Below are 22,400 nucleotides of genomic sequence, written 5' to 3'. Positions count from 1 at the left end.
TAAAAAAAAAAAAAAAAAAAAAATTCAATCGATATCACATTTTCGGCGTATATTTCGGTCTCTGGAAAGCTTCATAACCTCATATCCTTCTCTTCCCCCTCCCTCTCAGTGCTGGACCAAGGTATTTTCACGCCCCGAACAGAAAGATTTTTCGGCGCCCCCTTTACTAAGGATATATATATATATATATATTTTTTTTTTTTTTTTTTTCATGATTTGTAAAATTTGCGCCCCTTAAAGAATAGAGCTCCGAGAAAGGGTCCTGCTAGCTCGTGCCTTAATCCGGACCCTTCCGACCATACAAATGTTTCGCGTATTACTCTAGAACGAAGGGTCTGATCGAGGCCAAATTTTTAGTTCATGTTGTGTTGGTCCTTGGGAAAATTTCGGGTTCAGTTGCAATTTCACAGACCTCCCCCACAAAAATCGGCATAAACGAAAGTATGCTTTCGCATTAATCGACAAGAAAAATGCGGATTGCTATTACTATGAAATTTTCAGCATATATTGTTGGCCTCTGCGGAGGTTCTAAGTTCTTTTCGCTTTAATAGCATTCTCCCCCCCCCCACCAGTTTCCCATAACAGAAATATTACTATGAATTTAAAACAGAAGTGAAACCCATGTTTAGTCTCTAGAGCAAAGTTTCCGGCATCCCCCTCCCCCCATACTTCTCCTTCAACCCATGCACGGTACTAAGTACTATAGGTTTTGATACCTTTCGTGTTTGGGGTTTTCATAAAAAAAATAAAAAAAAAAAGAAGTTCTGATCCATTTCAAAATTTCAATGCTTAGAATATTTTCGGAATATTTGTAACAAATTTTCATGTCGAAGGATTGATTTATTTTGTTATAAATCATAATTTATTACTGGTTACTAACTCATCTGAAATGGTAACGCACTGTGTATATTAACTAACATGTGTGTGTTGTAATTTATATCAATCTTTCTGGATATGTTTGTGCTTTTTGTGTTATGTCTTGTGAAGGGCGGTTCCTAAACAGTTCAATTCCACCACGGTACACTGGCGCCTCCGTAGCCAGGAGCAGCAGTGCGTAGCACACGCTTCTTGATTAGACCGGGGTTCGAGCCCATGACCACCAAATACGGAGGATGCGGAAAGGTCAGGGAATGACCACCGCATATCCCCGGAGCAATATGGCCTTAGTTGCTAATGTCCCTAAAAACCAAATAACAACAACAACCACGGTACACTGTGTTGATACATAACTCTAAAATTGCGAGAATTCATTATATGTAGTACTATGTTTTTGCAGTGTGTGTTTGTAGTGGTTAATTGTTTCTGACCATTTTGCTACCAGGAAGGTTACTTCCCAGTACCCGTCCATGCCACTAGGAGTTGGGCCACAATTATACCCGTACTATCCTTAATGGACTAAATCAGTACACATTAAGTCCTACAGGTTCCAGCAATCTCCTACCATTGGGGCCCAACCAGTGGTACCAGCAGACGTACGACTAACGTCGATTGTCGTAGATCCAAACCACTTCACATTACGATATCATACATAGAAATTGGGAAATTCTGACGTTCCGGAAGCAACCTCCTCTTCCCCCTCCCCGATCTTCAGAGAGAGGGAAAATACACCTACACATAAAAACACAGCTGGTAACGCTATAATCCACGAACACTTCTGCTCCCCCGTTCCAAGATCGACATTACACAAAGCAAAGCGAAAAAACCGTAACCCACCTACAACTTGTACTAATGATCATTTTTATCTGTTTTTCTGTTCAAAACTGTTTCAAGCCTAAATTTCGTTAATTTGCATATCTGTCCACATAATTATACTCATATATAGAGTACTGTACATTCGCTATACAATGTATACTGAGTGGAATCACTTCTGGCAGCCGCCTCCTCCTGTCTTCCTATTTATCTCTCTTTACATTTATCGTTTTACAGGTACATGCACAGGGGCTAACGAGCGATGTGTGGCGGAGACAAAGGTCACTAGTGAAACTTCCCTTGTGACCTAGATCAGTGCAATTCGAGGTTATTTCGATTGACACAAGGACGTCGGTACAATGGTTTTACAGGAACAAGGCCATGTGGGGTCATACAAGGACGATAGTAGGGCAGAGTCAAGTTGCCAGTGCTCATATCCTCGTGCCTGGGATTAACCTTATGCTACAGATGACATCTGTCCTTCGTCACCGCCACGCAGTAAGTGAACTGTCGGTAGTACTCATTGTTCGTGTTGTGGAGGGGAGTGTTGTTGGATGAGGATAGTGGTGTGTATACAGATACACGAGGAAGGTCACCAGTTCAGAGAAAACGGCTGGCACAGAGAGACAAGAACGTGAGTTTTCCGGAGGAAGGTCTCGATTCCTTATCGAATGCCGCCAGAATAAAATTTGAAGTACTGTTTTTTTTTTTCTTCAAAGGAAGACGAAGAGCTGGTTTAATTTTTACTTTGAATTTACAATATATATGAAAGTACTCTTTTTTTTTTTTTTTTTTTTTTCGTAGGGAAATAATTGATTACAACATAGTTGAATTTACAGCTGCTGTAGCCAAGTGGTCAAACGCAGGGATACATTTGCACGCGTTTGAGTTGAGTTGATCGTGGTTCAAGCTGCGTGACTGCTAAATACAGTGACGTAGTCTCTCTCTCTTCTGAACTTCTAACCCTGTGTAGTCGTCCGGACAATAAAGAGATTTTTTTTTTTTTTTTTTTACTTGTATAACCGTGCAGTAATTTAGGATGGTAGTCTATATAAATTATTACAAGTAATATTATCTTTGATAATATGTGATGAACTTTTGATTTAAAGTCCATCCCGGTGATGGACTGGGATGGACCATCTGATTCAGGATTCAGATTTTTATTTTTTTTTTTTTAACAAATATCGCTAATGAATTTTTAGTTATTTGAATAAGCCACCTTTATTAATGGTGGCTTAATTCAAAATGTAATTTTTATTTATTTAATGAATGTTTTTTTTTTAAAGATTACACTCTACTTTTGATAAGAATTGTGTCGCTTCCGCAAACATTTCCTGGCAAAAAGACACAGATTTGGCCAGTTCCGTCCCCCTTCCCCTTTTACTAAAATGCTCGATTAGAATACTATATTAAATTATAATTCAGTATAATTAACTGAAATATTTAAACTGTCTGAAGTATTTGAAATATAATTCTTCCATTTAACATTAAAACAGGACTACAACAAATACTTGGGCTTTGTTGAAAGAAGAGTCTTTGAGGCAAAAGATATGAAGCCTATATTCAGCTATTTCATGGCAAAAAATTAAAATGCGGCTGTAAACACGCTAGATATTCCCAATGACTTTTCATTTTTGTCTGATGCCGTACCTTGCTAGCAGCTTTGAAGGAATTTACAAAACAGATACAGACGACGACGGGATGGAAGGTAACGAAATCTTTCCTGTCTACTAGATACACTAAGAGTATTTGCAATCAACCAAGCAGAATTGTTGAGCACAATCCACAGTATGAAAAAGGTCCGGATGGTATCCCTGCTGTTTTATGAAAAAAATGTGGCACCACACTGGTAAAGCCATTATTGCACTTAATAAAATTATTCTTTGAAAGTGGAATCTATCCAGCTCAACTAAAAAAGGCTTTTGTTACCCTTATTTATAAAAAAGGAGACCCATCTTCACCCAATAACTACAGACCAGTTTGTCAATTAAATACACTCTCAAAGATAATTGAATCCATTGTAACGAAGCAGCTATTCAAATTTATGAAACTTAATCTGTTGGCCTATTCTCACGGATTTATAAAGGGTCGTTCTACCTGCACAAATATGATTTCGTGTCTCGAATATATATCCCAGGCGCTTGACGAAGGAGAACAAGTCGATTCCATCTTCCTTAACTTAAGCAAAGCCTTCGACAAGGTAGTTCATCAGAGACTAATTAATAAACTGGATCATTATGGTCTAAGAGGACAGGCACTAAACTGGATTGCAAACTACTTGGAAGGTAGAGAAATGTCGGTGACATTTAAAGGTAAAATCCCTCACCCATTTAAACCTGACATTGGTGTCCCACAGGGCTCATCCTTAGGCCCACTGTTATTTCTTATCTACATCAACGACCTGCCAAGTACCCTTGTAGGGTACAAAATAAAAATTAACACATTTGCAGACGACAAAAATTTATAAAGCAATTTATAAAGCACTATTGCGAATGCAATACCAGTGACTGCATCATCCTAAACGAAGCTCTTCAACGAGTTATTCAGTGGCTGAAGGAGAACAAAACGGTAGTCAATGAAATAAGTGCGAGCTGATGAGTTTTGCCAATGCAGACACAAAAAACAAAACAAAACCAAACAAACTTAATTTTTCTTATTGTATCAATAACAAGGCAATCAAAAAAAAGTTAGTACAGCCAAAAATTTAGTTATCTTTATTAAAGAATCAGTTTCCTTTGATGTTCATGTCTCAAATATTGTGAAGGCAGCTAGAAAAAAACTAGGCTTTCTTAAAAGAATTAGCCGAGATTTCAATCAATCAGCACTTTTCATCTTTCTCTAAAAATTTATGTTAGGTCAGCGCTAGAATTTACCTCACAGGTCTGGTCCCCACCTTCAGCTTACCAAAAATTAGAAATTGAAAATATTCAAAAAAGAGCAACACAGTACGTTTGTTTTAAAAGTGGCCTTCAATACGATGAGAAATCTTACCGAGAGTAGTGTGTATTCTTTGGACTTGAAACGCTGAAAGTCCGAAGGAATAAAGCCGACTTACTCCTTTTTAACTAGCTGTTAAATGCTACTATAAACTGCCCTCATCTCGTCTCACAAATAAACTTCATCGCACCGACAAAAGCTTTAAGAAACCATCCACTGCTAAAACCATCCTATGCAAGAACTAATTATGGATACTACAACTACACTAATCCGCAAAATTTAAGGATCAACACTTTTTAAAGGTTACAACCACAAAATCTTTACTTAAGGTACTCTTTATTGATGAGAGTAGATTCAGTCTCAGCAGGAATTCTGGACGTCAGCTAATCTGACGAGAGGTTGGCACACGGTATCACCCCGCAAACATCACTGAAAGGGATCGATATGGTGGTCGAGGTGTTCTCGTCTGGGGAGGCGTTATCTTGGATGGACGTACACAACTCCAGATACTGGAAGGCGATACTGTAACCGGTGCACGCTACTGTACTGAGGTAATCGTTCCCCATGTGCGTCTGTTCCGAGGTGCCATTGGCCCCGAGTTCGTGCTTATGGATGATAACGCCATACCCCATCGCAATGCAGCTGTTGATATGCTTTTGGAAAGTGAGGACATTGTTCGTATGGATTGGCCTGCACGTACCAACGATCTAAATCCCATCGAACACATATGGGACGCTCTGGGGAGACGCCTATCGGCACGTCCACACCCACCAGAAAATGTTCACCAGCTAAAGATGGCGCTGACAGAATGGATGATGTTACTGCAAGAACTTATTAACAACATTGTTCTAAGTATGGACAGGCGGTGCAAAGCCTGCATCGACATTAGGGGTGGCCACCTCTTCCCTTCGTTCCACCTTTGGCAGTGATGCATCCGTATTATGGCAGCCAATGCAATGTTTCCATTTTTGAATAAAGTCCCTCTGTACCGTTTTGTTTCCTTTGTTTTGTCGGTGTTGTTTCCTTCATCATTTCTGTACCTCACGAGGTTCCTTTGGTATGTTTTCCCATATCCAGGCCACTCCTATGAGAAGCTACAGGTGAAAACCTGACTGGTCCTTAAATTTTGTACACCAGTGTACTATAACAGGACTGCAAGATCAATCAACAAAGCAAATTTGGAGCTATTCGACATCCCTGGACACTCCAAGAAACAACTGAAACTGCTAACCACATCCGTTACCAGAGCCTTAAAATTGACTCTTCTTACCAGTTCTAACACTGATTCTGTAATGTGTGTGTGTGTGTGTGTGTGTGAAGAAATACCAGTGTTCAACCTTTCTCCTTCCTGTTCACTTCAGTCTGACTGCTCCCTGCTCTTTTTATTTAGTTAGTTTTATTTTTATCTGTAATTTCAATTTACTGTTCTTTTTATGTACATTTACTTTTCTCTTTATACATTGGAAATTTATACTTAAGCCGCTGCTTTGGAGCCGTGTAATGATGCTTTGTAGCTACACTCTCAGGCATGTTTGATTGCTCTTTTGTAGCTGTTAATAAATGAAAAATTCGCTTGCCCTCAGCGAGTCTGTTTTTAAAGATTGTTACTTTTCCTTTACTTTCTTTTATGTTTTTTTAAATCTTTTGTTTATTTGAGATATCTGTGTTGCAGGAGCAGCCAGACTATACTGTATAGGCTGACTGGGCGATCGCTTATTGTGTCGCATCATAAATTCTTGCCCTTGGGATTCGAGGGCGGAGGGCCGATTCATGTTGGCCTTGGGCGCTGGTTTTTGGCGGATTGTCTTGATCCGCATCTGGTTAAGTAGCATATAAACAAGAAAAACAGTATGCTTAAAAAAAAAAAATATATATATATATATAGTATTAAGAACAAATCATATAAACTTCCTACGCTTTACTGCGATCGATTTCGATTACATGTGACAAAGAACAACGTATTCGACTTGAAGGTTGCATTCACAGATATGAAATTGAAGCAGACCCTCTAGTGTTAAACACCCCCCCCAACCATCCAGTAAAATTAGATTGTTTACACCTCTTAAATTTTATTGATTGGTTAGGGCAGCGTTTCACAAACTGGGGGGGGGGGCGGTAAACCCCTGGGCGTCGTAGACTAATTCCAGGGGGTCCGCGAAACGGACCCTCTGGAACTGGCCAGATTATTCTTTTTATGTATAGCAACTTGATGATAAATAAAGTTATCATTATATATTTATGTAAAAATAAGAATAAAGTCGAGTTGTTTTAAACATAAAACTCTGAATTTTCCTTTCAGAAAACTGTGTTCATACGTGTTCACACACAGAGAGAAACATGCATATATGTATATATGGGTCCGCAAACGTTTTTGATTTTTGAAAGGGTCCGTAGATCTCAGTAGTTTGGGAAGCACTGGGTTAGGGGATAAGGACTAGGGTGTCTGCTTCAGTTCGCATCTGTGATCTCAGCCGAAGGCTTGGGAAAGTATGGTTATCCATGGTTCTCTCCCTAGTTCTTAATCTTTTTTTGAATTATTGCTTGGCTCTTCATCTAGAAAAAATATTCACAATTCGTTTGCTAATAGAAGTTCGCATCTGTGATCTCAGCCGAAGGCTTGGAAAAGTATGGTTATCCATGGTTCTCCCTAGGTTCTTAATCTTTTTTTGAATTATCGCTTGGCTCCTCATCTAGAAAAAATATTCACAATTCGTTTGCTAATAGAAGGTATCAGCCAGCTGATGAGAAACTAATAAGCTTCGAAGCAGCTGTCCTGCCGGGGTATCAGATTTTTAATGTTGTTGGGTTTAGAAGCATCAATGAGTAAGGCCATAATTCTCTGTATATACTGTCTGTAAAGTGTGCGTGTCCTTTCCAGGAAGCTCAGGCGACCTGGAGGAGACTAGCCAGATAATTATTGGCAGCCTGGCTACCTCCTAGTGGTGTGTGCGGGCAACGTGGAGTCCCACCAGGGGCCCTGCGGCCAAAAGCCAGGACACCCAACAGAACCCAGCACAATACTTCATTTACAACACAAAAAATTTTTCTGGCTTTCACAGTGATACTGTTTGTCTCCACAGAATTCATATGGCGCTAAGAATAGAAACAGGTGCAGGTATACTTGCGTGTACACCAATGCTAGGAGTTTAGTAAAAAAATTTGATGAATTTGAGGTATTGCTCAAAACATCAAAGGCAGATATTGTTGGGATATCAGAGAGGTGGTTTCACACAGATATAAGAGATGCAGAACTGCAATTTGGGGAGTACAACGTCTACAGAAAGGATAGACAGGATAGGAAGGGGGGAGGGTTATGCTATTAGTTAAGAAACACATAAAAACCAAGGAAGTGAAGCCAGTCGACATCGCCGGACAGTGCAGTGTTGAGTCAGTTTGGTGTGACATAAACATTGGGAGATCAAAATTGAGAGTAGGAGTGTGCTATAGGCCTAATGACTGATGAGTATAATAAGGAACTGTACAGGGAAATAGAGTGGGCCAGTAAATCAGAGAGTCTTATAATGGGAGATTTTAATTTCCCAGATATTGACTGGAATTTGGGGGCTGGTTACTCACACACTAGCAGGGCTTTTGTGGATTTATTGGATGATTGTTTTCTACATCAGCATGTTCGGGAGGCAACTAGAGGGAGTAATACTCTTGATTTGATTATCAGCAGTGATTCTTCATGCATTAAGAATCTGCAGATAAATGAACCACTAGGTGGCAGTGATCACAGTGTGCTGAAGTGGGATTTACTCAAAGAGGTAACTACCATTAGGGGTAAAGGGAAGGGTTATTGCTTCCGTAAAGGCGACTACGATGGACTGAGACAGTATTTAAATTCTATACAGTGGGACCAACTGATGATGTTACCAACAGCAAATTCAAAATGGGAAGCATTCAAAGAACTTATCTTGGAAGCTACTAGGCTTTACATACCAACTAAGAAATATTGTTCAAGGTTTAGGCCAAAATGGATGTCAGATGAACTAATGAGGCATATGGCAGAGAAGAAAAATGCATGGGATACTTACAAATTAACACATGACACAGAAGCCTATGATAGATACAAGTTGATATTGCAACCAAGTTACAAAGGAGGTTAGGCAGGCGAAGGCAGATTACGAGAAATCCTTGGCAAGGGTTGCAAAGAAAAACAGCAAAGAGTTCTTTACTTATGTAAACTCTAGAAGGAAGGGGATGAATCAGATTGGTCCACTTGATATTGATGGGTCAACTGTTGATGATCCTGCTCAGGTAGCTAACAAACTAAATGAATATTTTGCATCGACATTCACACATGAGGAGTTATTCAGCAAGGGGAATGCCAGAGGTGTATTCAACTCTAGCAGTAAGCTACAGAATCTTGAAATAACTGGGAGTAAAGTGGAGGAGAAACTGTTGAAGATAAACACAAGAAAGGCACCCGGGGTGGATGGGATCTATCCAGTTATATTAAAGGAGGCAGCAAAGGAAGTAAGCAAACCCTTAGCCATAATTATGAGAGCTTCCTTGGACTCAGGGGAGGTACCCATAAACTGGAAGTGTGCAAATGTGACCCCAATTCACAAAGGAGGATCAAAGGCTGACACAAGTAATTATAGACCTGTGAGCTTAACTTCTGTTCCAGGAAAATTAATGGAGGCACTGGTTAAAGAAGCACTGCAGGATCATTTAGACAAGACTTCAGTTATAGCTCAGACACAGCATGGTTTTGTTAAGGGGAAGTCTTGCCTGACCAACTTGATTGGATACTATGATGCAGTCACAAAAGAACTGGATGCAGGGAATAACTTTGATATTATATACTTGGATCTTAGAAAGGCTTTTGATACTGTTGCACATGGAAGACTGCTACACAAATTGGAGCAGTGTGACATTGGAGGCAAATTGCTGCTATGGATAAAGGGGTGGTTGAGGGGGAGAAGACAGAGAGTGGTAATCAATGGACACTGCTCATCGTGGACTAATGTTATTAGTGGAGTCCCTCAGGGCTCAGTGTTGGGTCCATTATTGTTTTCTGTATTTATAAATGATATTGATGATGGTATATCAAGCTTAATGTCCAAGTTTGCAGATGATACGAAGGTTGGCAGGGTTGTCAAGGACACTACTGAAACTATGCTGCTGCAACAGGATCTGGAAAAAGTTGAGCAGATGGGCTGAAAGGTGGCAAATGAAGTTTAACATTGACAAATGTAAAGTACTACACATGGGAAACAGCAACCCCAGAGCAATGTATCAACTCTGTGGTACTACACTGACAGTGGTAGAGAATGAAAGGGACTTGGGGGTGGTTGTACAGGCAGATATGAAGTTCTCTGAGCAATGCAGACGGGCTGCAAGAGTAGCTCATGGAGTATTGTCAATGATATACAGGAATTTTTCCAGCAGGGATAAGGAGGTGATTATTCCATTGTATAAGGCAATGGTCAGGCCACACCTAGAGTACTGTATACAGGTCTGGAGGCCTCATTTCAAGAAGGATGTAGGGCTGCTGGAACGAGTACAGAGAAGGGCAACAAGATTAGTGAATGGAACAAAGGGGTGCCTTACGAAGAAAGGCTTAAGTTTTGCAAATTACAGTGTCTGGAGACTAGGCACCAGCGTGGTGATCTGATAGAGGTGTATAAAGCCTTGAATGGTTTAAGCATGCTCAATGCTGATGGGATTCTTCCTCTAGCTCAGAAAAATCACCTGAGAGGGCATAAATTCAAATTGAGGAAAGACAGATGTAGGATAGACGTGCGGAAATTTGCCTTTAGCCAGCGGGTGGTTGGTTGGTGGAACAGACTTCCATCCCTTGTGGTGGAGGTTGATAGCCTAAATAAGTTTAAGGCTCAGCTGGACAGGTATTTTGAACGAACAGAGGGGTGAAGTGGAAGTGGGTTTTTTTTTTTTTTTTTTTTTGGCTGATGCTGCATAAGCTTGCTTTCTTGCATCAAATGCCTCTACTAATGCTAATGTGGGAAACCATCGGAGGCACCTTTCCCCCAACACTATGCACGCTATGTGCGTGTCCTGTGGATTTTGGGAGCACCTGCCGGTTTTGCACAGCCACTGGTGGGTGCGGGATTTTCTGGTGCTATGTTAGCACTGACAGGAGTAGACCGAGGTTAGCTCCTTGTGCTAGGGCGAGCATCGAGTGGTATTTGCCTATTGGTGGCTGCCACCCGATGGCAGAGAAGCCTGGTAAATACACATTTACACTTCAGGCCGATGTGATTAAGGTTTTTTTTCCCCTTCTACATGATAATTGGTGGAAATGGACGAATAGTCCTGGTGCCGCTGTGAGACAGGTATACATACATATATACATGTGCGTGTCCTGTGGTCTTTTTTTTTCTGTTTGCTGAACGTAAAACCCTAGTTCCCGGGAGGAAAAAACTAAGCTACCCTCGCCTGAGACCGACTAACACACCCTGAAAAAGGCCCATAAAAATTCCTCACGTCATTGACGGGACTCGAACTCGGGTTTTTACCACCTGGTGTGGGGAGGACGGCAGTTATACCAACTGGGCTTCCCACGAGGACTTTTTAAATGTACATTAGAATTTTCTGGTGATGGTAATCCAGGGGTCGAAAATTCCCCGAAACGAAGCGCTTGTTAATAAAATATCTTATTTTCAATGATCAAGTACAGTATACACATGGCATTATTGATGTGTAACGAACCCGAACACTTTTCGGTGCGTTCCGATCTGCTCCGAGCTCTGGGTGATGTTGTGTAAATTAAAAAGAAATTAGCAACCCGTAGATAAAAGGTATTTGTGTTTAAGTTTACCATAAGCCCAAGCCTTAATAGTGTTGTATTTAGATCATTTGGGAGCCTTAAGGCACTGTGGAATTTTGGAGCCACCCATTGCTACAGAATTCTGTATATTTGGCTATATATTTCAAATCTTTGGAGCCACCAAACGTTGGGTTTCCTAAACCACCGACCCTTACTAAAGAATATTTTGCTTTCAGTAGGAGCAAAGTCGCTCTACTGCGTTGAAATATACCACTACAATCCTACAGTATAACATGAATACAATCAGTAACGAAACTACATATTCAGCTTCCTCCCTTACTAAATTTTCGAATGTATCCCCCAAACCCCACTGTTGTAGCGCATCAGGAGACATGGTAGTTTCGCCATTGATACAATGGAATTTTAGCGCTGTACGAGACGAGCTCTTGAAGCGCGAGCGTCAGCTGGCGTAGCGAACGCCTCCAAAACAGCAAACTACACGTAGCGCTCCTAACGTCAGATCGTTTCAAACTAGTCGGGCCGTTCTAACGTTTCATTTGATATCACTAGCGACTCACTTTTTCTATTCCCAGTTTCAAGATGGATGTTGTTCAAGTTGGATGTATTGCCCATTTATGTATAGTGTTGATTGTGAGTAGAAAGAGAAAACGACGATGGTCGCTTCATCAGAAGATTCGAATTGGTTAAAGTTTTATATTATGTTTGAAACACACAGGAAGTCTCCCGAGAAGTTTTTTTTATTTATTTTACAGAATGTCGATACAGAGTTTTGATGAACTTCTGTTTATTAGAATAAAAAGGCAAAATTTGATGCCGTGATGCAAAAATCAATACCGATGTTTACATCTATGCTTTTTGTGCTGTACCGACAGGCCAACTCCCACTAACTGAAATATTTATGAAACGTTGTTTTCTTTGTAAAATTATTTTATTTCTACTCGTTATTCTTATTCAGAGAATAAGGTTATTTCAAGACTCGGTTTCTTACAAAATCACTTTCGGTAACATAAAGGGCAACTTCCTGTTTGATTTTACTGCATGGGACTTCTCAGAATAAAAAAAAAAACATTTATGTTAGTGTCTTCCCACTTGACATTATTTCCAGATGGAATATTGACAAGTATTTTCCATCCATTTGAATCAGAAAACATTCTCCACTACCCACACTGTAACGGATTACTTTCCGTGCAATAAAGGATTAGTGTTGTTTGATTTTACGAATGCTCATGCGAAGACACCAGTTTTCGAAGTTTGTTAACGCAGCTATCAATATATAATTATTTTCTTGAGATTTTTTTCCCGTTTCCAGTGTGGCTTCCAACAGACGAATTTCCTCGATTTTGTGTTGTAGATGCAATACACATTGAAGAAAGGAAGTACGATCTTTTTGTTTTTCAAAAACAATGTTACAATTCTTTCGGTAATTTTTTTTTTTTTTTTTTTTTTTTATATTCGTCAAGAAACATTTGCGTGCATTTTCCCTCCTATATCACGATGGCAACGACTCTGTACTTTGCGGCTTACTGCGTGCTTTCATTGCTTTCACAATACTTTTCAAAAAAGAAAGACACCCAAGTTATGTTTGAAACGAAAGGTTCAAATTCGTTTTGGAAGAAGACAGAGACCGCATGTGATTCTTTTTTGTTAACGCCGACATTAGTTGTACAGTGGATATTCTTCAGCAGTTTTTCGATTACTGTTTTGATCTTATTTAATAATAACTAGGGAGCTTTGCCCCCTAGTTATTATCCCCTAGGGAGCTTGGCCCCCTAGCAAAGCTCGCCCACGGAGGTATTACGGTGTAAGGCAGATCTTTTCTACATAAAAGACACACCTGTCGAAATGCACTGGTCGCATCAGGAAATGACCTATGTAATTATTTACCTGTGCATTTGTAGTGCGCGGCATTCTCAAGGTCAAATAAATATCACGGTAAAATTCCAGGACGGTGTACACCTTCCAACATGGCGGAAAGCAGTGATTGACAAGTTTGACTTTCATATTTCGACAAACGGACAGGAACAAAGCAGTGATTGGGAGATACCACTGCTTTCCCCGTCTACTGTCCTTCTTGGTTGATATGCCTAGGGTGTTTTTCCTCACATTTGCCGCTGTTTTTAAATCGGGAACTCGTTTTCCCATTTTAAAACAGCAGGAAGGAGGGATAAATACCCTACCTAAGCTACGCCCCCCCCTCCTCCTCAACGACACAAAACAACCAGAAAAGGGAAGTGCCTTCACCTGTGAATTATTGCCCTCTTCTTCGCTTTCATTGAAGTACCTGCTGGTGTATACTATACTGGACTTCAGCCAATATCACTATAATTATTTATCTGTGTTTACATAGGTCACTTAGGAAATGGCCTTTTGCTTCGGGTTCCATAATACATGAGGAATATTGTTGCATCTGAAAGAGCAGGACTAAAATATTTAACTGAAATATTTACAAACTATACAAATATTTACAAAATACTAAACTACAGTAAAGTGGTCAATGCAGCAATATAAAAAAAACTAAACTATTTTGATTAAGGTCACCTAGAAATTTAATTTCAAGTATTGTCTGTAAATTGCATATAAGAAATTTAATTTCAAGTATTGTCACTGTAAATTGCGTGTGTTCTTTGGTCGATTTGCCTACTTTGCTGGACGAAAAACCTTGCTATCTACACCTGAGACCGACTAACTCAGCCATGGAGTGAAAAATGGCAATAAACATTCCTCGTGTCATCGACGGCCTTTTCCACCTGGTGACGATACCACTGTGCTACACATGCAGCAATATGTATATGTCTTTGCATTGTGGTTCGATTCTGTATCTTCTGTTTATAAATTATAGGTGTTAACGGGTGATTTGCATGTTACGCCGGACAAAAAACCTGAGCTTTTATGAGTGCGGGGGAGTAGCCCCTTGCTATTCATACCAGTTTGACTAATTAATCCACAGAGTGAGGGAGGGGGGGAAAATGCCTATAAAGATTTAAAAGATTGAATTGAAGTAAAATCGAGGAATCTATAGAATTTAGTTTAATGATTTCTTTCTTAGTCAAAATTCACAATTTAGGTTGAACAGATGTTAGACAAACTGGTCTTTAAAAATGTGGATATTGATAATTCCGGTCAGAATGATGAATTACTATTGAATGTGTTTACTCTCATGAGGTCTCATTCTGATGAGATTAGCATTCTAACTGGATGCCATTATTAATTGTACTTCTTATAGTAAGTGAAGTCTTGTTTTGATTCTCTTTATTGCTATTTCTTAATCTTTGGGTTGCTCCAAGTGTTCATCTTAATTGTAAAGCACACACTTCCGGTCATCATACAAGGCTGAACTTATGCATAGAAAAGTGGGAAAACCATCTAGGGCCCTTAATTATTAACAGTGGCAAATGATGCAAGAAAATAATTCTTTGCATCAGCAAAAAAAAAAAAAAAAAAACCCCTCCTTTTTCATTTGTACATCCCCTCTAACAGTTTATCTAGTTCTTCCTTGAAAATATTCAAACTACCCACCACCCTCTGGTTGAAGGTAAATTTCTGCACAGTTGACCTACAACAACCCTCAATTTTAATTTATGCCCCTAGAATGTGTAGCATTGATAGAATCCTTTTTACTTGTACAATAAATCCTTTCTCAATCCATTCAAGGCTTTAAACACCTCAATCAGACCTACTTGCAGGTGCCTAGGTTCCAAATGCTGAAGTTTGCAAAACAAGCATTTGGAAACTAGGTCTTATACAAGACAGTAGTTAGGCCACATCTTGAGTACTGCACAGGTCAGTGATTACCCCCTGCCAAGGCAAGGGGTAATCATCAACCTATCCTTCTAGCAAAATTCCTATATATCATTCACAAAATGCTATCAGCTATCCTAGCAATCTGTCTGCAGTACTCAGAGAACTTCATATCTGACTGCACAATTACTTCAGGTCATTTTCATTCTCCACTGCCCTGAGTGTGATACCACATAGCTGGTAGTGATCTTGGATGACTGCTCCCTATAATTGATGGTGTGTATCTGAGGTTCTGATGAATGAATTAATTAGTATTTCATTTGAAATGAGGTAAGTAACAGCAGTAACTCACACTGTGTAAAGTTGCACAATACTGCAAAATTTTTGAACCATTTCGGCCCACTTTCCAACTAATATGCAGGGGACATAGGATCACAAAAGGGCTTTTCACTAAATGCAAAGAAACGGGGCTTTGACATACAAGGCATGACGCTGATGTTCCTGGCTGGTGCAATAAAAAGAACACAGAGTGAAGGAGCTCGAAAATGGTTTCATTTTTAATCAAAGTAATCACCACCTGATTGAATGCACTTATTGCACTGTTCTAAAAGTTTCAGAAAAGAGTCAGCGAAGGTACCTAAAGAGATTATATTCACTTCACAGAAGCTACCATGCTTTTCATACCAACAAAGAAATATTGTTCTAGGTTTAGCCCTAAATGGATATCAGATGAACTATTGAGACACGTGGTAGAGAATAAAAGTTGCACGTGATACATACAAATTATCAGGTGATACAGAAGCCTATGGTATATATAAATTAGTCTGTAATTGAATTGCATGGTGGGCCACTTGATGTCAGTGGGTTAATTGATGATGACCCTGCTCAGATTGCTGACAAACGGAACAGATATTTTGCATCTACATTCACACAAGAGGAATTCTTTAGGGGAGGGGGATGCCAGAAGTTATCAAACTCTAACAGGGAGATAAATGACTGTGGTAACTGAAAGGAAAGTGGAAGAGAAACTGTTGAAGCTGAACATAAAGAAAGGCACCTGGGGTGAATGGAATCTATCCAGTTATACTAATGGAGGCAGCAGAGGAAGTAATAAGCCCTTAGCCATAATTGTGAGAGCATCCTTGGATTCAGGGGAGTTCACTGTGGACTGGAGATGTGCAAATGTATTGGAGGATCAAAACATGACATGAATAATTAGACCCGTTAGCTTACTGTCTGTTCCAATGAAAATAATGGAGTCGTAGTTAAAGAGGTAATGCGGGACCATCTGGACAGAAATGCAATTATACTGCAGTATAATTGCATTATGAATGGATCACAGTAACCAAGTCCACAAAATGGATTTGTGGACTTGGTTACTGTGATCCAGTAACCAAGGAACTGCATGCAAAAATAATTTTGATAATTTTTTATTGGATTTCAGGAAGGCTTTTAAGACTGCTGTACAGACCAGCAATGTGGTATAAGGGTAAGTTATTGTTCTGGATAAAAGGATGGTTAAGTGTGGTTATTGATAAGTACTGCTCTTCATGGACTAATGTTATTAGTGGATTCCCCCAGAGTTCAGTGCTGGGTCCATTGTTGTTTAATTTTTTATTAATGATATGATTGATGAAGGTATATCAGGCTTAATTTTTAAGTTTGCAGAAGATACAAATGCAAGGTACTGCATATAGGTAGCAGTAATCGCAGAATAACTTATCAACTCCGTGGTTCTACATTCAGGGTAGTGGAAAATGAAAAAGACCTGTGGGTAGCTGTGCAGTCAGATTTGAAATTCTCTGAGCAGTGCAGACCTTCTATGAGGACAACTGATGGAGTTTTGTCAATGGTATAAAGGAATTTTGCTAGAAGGATAGGTCAGTGATTGTCCCTTTGTATAAGACAATAGTTAGGCCACATTGTATAAATTAGTGCACAGCATCATTTTAGTTCACGGTAAATCACTGAAGTAGGTGAAATGGCATTGTTTTTGATACATCTCATGTTGCGAATGCCTTCACGAGTTGCCTAACTGGTTGTGAAGTTAGTGCTATGCATTAACTTGTTCGATTAATAAATTTTCAGTAGTCTGAGGCTTTCAGCCCTAAAACCTTTTTAGTCTTTAGGCCACATCTTGAATACTGAATGCAAGTCTAAAACCTCATTTTATATATAAAAAAAAAAAAAAAAATATATATATATAGGGTGATTCACTACCAGTGCGACAAACTTGCAGGAGGTGTAGGGGGCACAAAGACGAATCGGAATCACATAGCATTGCAGGGTCCGAAATGCCTTCGCCATGCGGTAGAGGACGTTGAACGGGAGGTCGCGTGAACAGCGATCCCCCTGGAAGTCAGCATTTGTGAACCGGTTCCCGAGGCAGTAGGATGGATGAGTATTCAAACGTTGAACTGGCCGACACGCACCTCGCGTATGGAGCTGCGTACTGTAACGGGCGCGCCGCTCTGCACTTGTACCAGGAATGTTTCCCGCACAGGTGTGCTCCTCATCATACGATTTTTGCACATGTGCACAGAAGGTTACGTGAGACTGGTTGTTTCACGAGAGGTACCATGAATCGAGAGCGAACGACGAGGACGCCAGACAATGAGAATGTCCTACGTCTTGCTGAAGGCAATCCGAGTACGAGTACTCGAGCGATAGGCCAACGATTGGGTATTTCCCAGTCCACTGTATGGAGGATACTGTCAACGAACCAAATGAGTTCATACCATCTGCAATGCGTCCAATCATTGGAGCCTGCGGATTATCCACTCCGGAGGACTTTTGCTACTTGGTTTCTTCAACAGAAACGGTTCGCAAATGCTGACTTTCAGCAGGATCGCTGTTCACGCGACCTCCCGTTCAACGTCCTCTGCCGCATGACGAAGGCATTTCGGACCCTGCAATGCTATGTGATTCCGATTCGTCTTTGTGCCCCCTACACCTCCTGCAAGTTTGTTGCACTGGTAGTGAATCACCCTGTATATGTGTGTGTGTTTGATACCTTGATCTCTGTAACAACCACACAAATTCTGGTTTCAATCTGACAGTTTTTTTTCTTTGCAGTGCTGAATGAAGTGAATTGTCACAATGGATAAAGTGGGATGCAGATCTGTGATTCAGTTCCTCTTTCTGCAAGGGAAAACACCCAAAACAATCCACGAAGAAATGGTCACTGTTTATGAAGAAGACTGCCCTAGTTACAGTGTTGTACATTGGTAGAAACAATTCAAATGTGAAAGAACCTTAGTGCATGATGAAGAAATCCCAGGACACCCAGCAACTGACAACAGAAGAGTGTTGCAATATTTGAGGCATTAATCTTGAAAGATCACTGTATTAGCACCAAAGAACTAGCTGCAGAGCTCCAACTTAGTGTAGGGTCTGTAGAGAACACCATCCTTCAACAGTTGCATATGAGTAAAGTGTCTGCTAGATGGGTCCCCAGTCTTCTGACCCCTTACTAGAAGAAAGGAAAGGGCACAATGTGCACATGAAATGTTGTCAATGTGTTGTGAAGAGTAAGAGGGTTTTTTTTTTTTCCTTCACAGCTAGTCATCATGGATGAAACTTGGATCCATCACTATGATCCCAAAACTAAACAAATGTCAAAACAGTGGAAGCATGCAGAATCCCCCTCCCCTCCCCGAAAAAAGGGTACAGGTGCAACCAAGTTCTGGAAAGATGATACTGTCAGTTTTTTTTGGACCAGCATGATGTAATAATAACAGATTTTCTTCAAAAGGGCTGTAGTGTGATAGAAAAGTATCATTCCAACCTCCTCAAAAAAAAGCTGTATGTTGTTATAAAAGAAACATATGGGGAAATCTGTCAAAAGGTGTGTGCCTGCTCCACAATAAGGCCCCTGAACATTCTTCATGTAATGCAGTGAGGTGTGCCCACAAATGTGGGTTTGAAATATTGCCATATCCTGCTTATTTCCCTGACCTTGCACCCTCAGATTTCTTCCTCCTGCCTTCCTTCCCCAAAGTCCTTTCTTCATGGAAAACACTTTGCTGCTGACGATGTGATGATTTCTGTTGCCTAGTCGTGGTTTGAAGGATAGTCAGAAGACTTCTATAAAACTGGCCTACAGGCAAAAATGTATCTTTTATTTGGCAGCTATGTTGAAAAAGTGCAATACATGGTGTTTGCTTCAACCTTTTATCACAGCTACTACTGGGTGAATATAAAAATCTTTTTTGAATTACCCTTGTAAATAGCACCATCCAGAAAACTTACCTACCTAAAAGTAAGGTTGTTTAAAATAATCTTTTATTGTCACATAACAGTTAAACAGGTTCAAATAATGCCAAGATATAAATGAAGTTTTACTCATTGGACTGTTGTCAGCATTAAGCTTGTAGAGCTAAATTTGGTTATAATGAGGTCACAGCTATATTGAACAAATGCTATTTCAAAGTTAAGTTTATGAGTATTTACATATAAAAATTTTATGCATATAATGAACACACTTTGCAGATATATCAAGCAGACTTCCTCCTACTGGTATTGTCTTAATTGCAGTGGTCAGCTCCCCCAACTCTCATAGAGGCACAAGGTCCCTTGATTCTCACTGATTTGTCTTGTTCCTGGGTTCATGCGTTCCACCTTTTCAGCAGGGAAGAGGTTTCCAGCCATAATATTTAAACAAGGACTTCCAAAATCAGTTCTTTCTCCATTGTGTCCTCTGCCCCACTAATGATCATTTAATGTTTTTAATGTGTGAACATGGCTGTAACTGAAAAAAAATCCCCCCCCCAAGCATGGATGATTTGTGACATTTTTCAATACATAACAAGGCAAGGAAAAAAAATAGAAAAATTTTAATACTGATAAATATAAGTGTCCAGCACACCTTCACACAGAGCAGAAGAGTTACACATGTATTACAACCTAGGTTTTGCAGCCAGTGGACATGGGTAGAATTATAAGCTTCAAGGGTTATTTCAGATGATCTCTGGTTCTCCAACTGATTGATCAAAGAACAAGAAATACATGCCAATGTTTCTGTAATGGATTCAGTTCAAGGGACACTGTTACACCTTTGCAGGTGTAACAGTGTTCCTTGATAAATAATAAATTGTGATAAATTGTTTATCTTCAGGAGAATTTTCCATTAGTGAACAAAATGTTAATGAAGATAATTTATGATCTCTATCAGAATGGCTGAAACAAAATGGAATTACAAATTTTGACCATTTAAATAACACTAACAATTTAATAACATCTGAAATTCATAATGAGAGTGATATAACAGAGACTATACTAAACAAAAGAGATAGTGATAAAGATGTCTGTAAGTAACAGGAGTTCTCATTGCATAAAATGTTGTTGTTATTTGGTTTTTAGGAGCATTAGCAACTAAGGCCATATTGCTCCGGGGATATGCGGTGGTCATTCCCTGACCTTTCCGCATCCTCCGTATTTGGTGGTCACGGGCTCGAACCCCAGTCTAATCAAGAAGCATGTGCTACGCACTGCTGCTCCTGCCCACCTGGCTACGGAGGCGCCCGCATAAAATGTGAAGCACATGTCAACAGTTGAGTCCAGATGACGCTTCAGTGTTGTGAAGCCAAAGAGTATTACCAATTGGAGCGGAAATAAAGTCTTCTTGCTATTAATAAACATACATGACAGATGCCAATCAGTATGTGCATATAATTAGGTTTAATTTATTTTATGAATTTTTAATTAATAATTAATTACTTTTACAGATTTCGGAGATTTTCAGTGGAGAAATCAAAGAACACATTTTCAAAAACAGCTATTAGGAGTTTCAGCTGTATGGATGAAGTAGATAAGCACAAACGGTTGAAATATTGTTTGGGGCCTCATTGATCCTCATATGCCTTAATCATGATTAATGCGGCAAGTGTAATATAAGGAAACTCTAAGAGATCTTATTTGTTTATTTTTCAATTTTTTAAAAATTTATATATATTTTTATGTTGTACCTGTGTGTTAAATGTGTATTTTTTTTTATTTATCTACAGTCAGTTCTGCTATAAAGTGGTACATGTGTTCCTGAAAATCTCCATGTTATGGTATTTTGCATATTAAAAACAACAGGACTTGGAAAAAATAGGGATAGTGGCAGAGCACTAAAAAAAAAAAAAAAAGTTCAGTCTGGTAAATAACACAGTAAAAAAAAGTTAGAAACCCCATAATATTGCTAACAGAGGTTTAAACATCTTAAATTTCTAATAAATAAATAAATATTACAGTAAATATAGCACTTTACCTTGACAAGATATGAAGTTTGTTTAATTGATATTTCTGTTCACTGACGTTCTTTTTTTTTGGATTGTAAAATTTAAAACAGTAAAAAGATGAGCAGTCAATAATGAGGAACATGGCACGCACAAAAGAGAAGATTCTGAAAATTTATGTTTTTTATATGATTGAAGAGGAATGGAAAACACATCTCACCATTACGTAAAAACCCACAGAATTCCAGCAATCAGTATTATTGCAAATGCAATAAGAAAGAGTTTGCTACCTGTTTATAACTGCGCTAACAGAAAAGCCCAATAAACAGGCAACTGCAAATTGTTTTTATTGTTTTATGGTAGTGACCTCTAGAAATGCACTCCTCCGCTCACTCTATCCCACCTCATGAAATTTCTGTTCGAACAGAAAATCTTGTGAATACAGCAAATGATATGTTTGATAACAGTGTCTCCGACCAATACAATTACAGTAAATGGGAAATATAGCTCTCACACATTTGACTTGGTGCTGGGTTTTATGTTCACCTGGTGTTACGTGCATGAGCCAATGCAAAAATCGCATTATAGTTGCATTGTTCCCTAATATATCAATCGCATTGTGAAAATGCACGTTATAGCAGAACTGACTGTATTTTTACTTATTCATGTTTTACTTACTTGTTATCAACACTTATATTCAGTACATGCATGTTCATACTGGTATTACAAATAATGACTATCAAGCACACTTGATAGTTATTATTTGTTATAACCAAGTTTGTGTGTATGTGCTGAGCAGAACGAATGATTACTTATTACATTATGGAACCCTTTATCTGGATGCCTACCATCCCAAAGTTCCAAAAATCTGATATTGAGAGCAGGGTAATATATTTAACCTCTTCTGTAGGAGCCACAAAAATTCTAAAACATAGCACAAAATGATTTTTACTTGTCTACCAATAAAATCATTTTAATGTTTTTTGTTTGTGTATACAAATATAAAAGATGACTTGATCAGTTAGGCTACAGATTTATCATATCCTGAAGCTTAGCTG

This window comes from Mastigoproctus giganteus, chromosome 8, assembly GCF_048544385.1.
Source record: "Mastigoproctus giganteus isolate SK-2022 chromosome 8, ASM4854438v1, whole genome shotgun sequence".
NCBI classification, from domain to species: domain Eukaryota; kingdom Metazoa; phylum Arthropoda; class Arachnida; order Uropygi; family Thelyphonidae; genus Mastigoproctus; species Mastigoproctus giganteus.
This window is presented reverse-complemented; position numbering follows the sequence as displayed.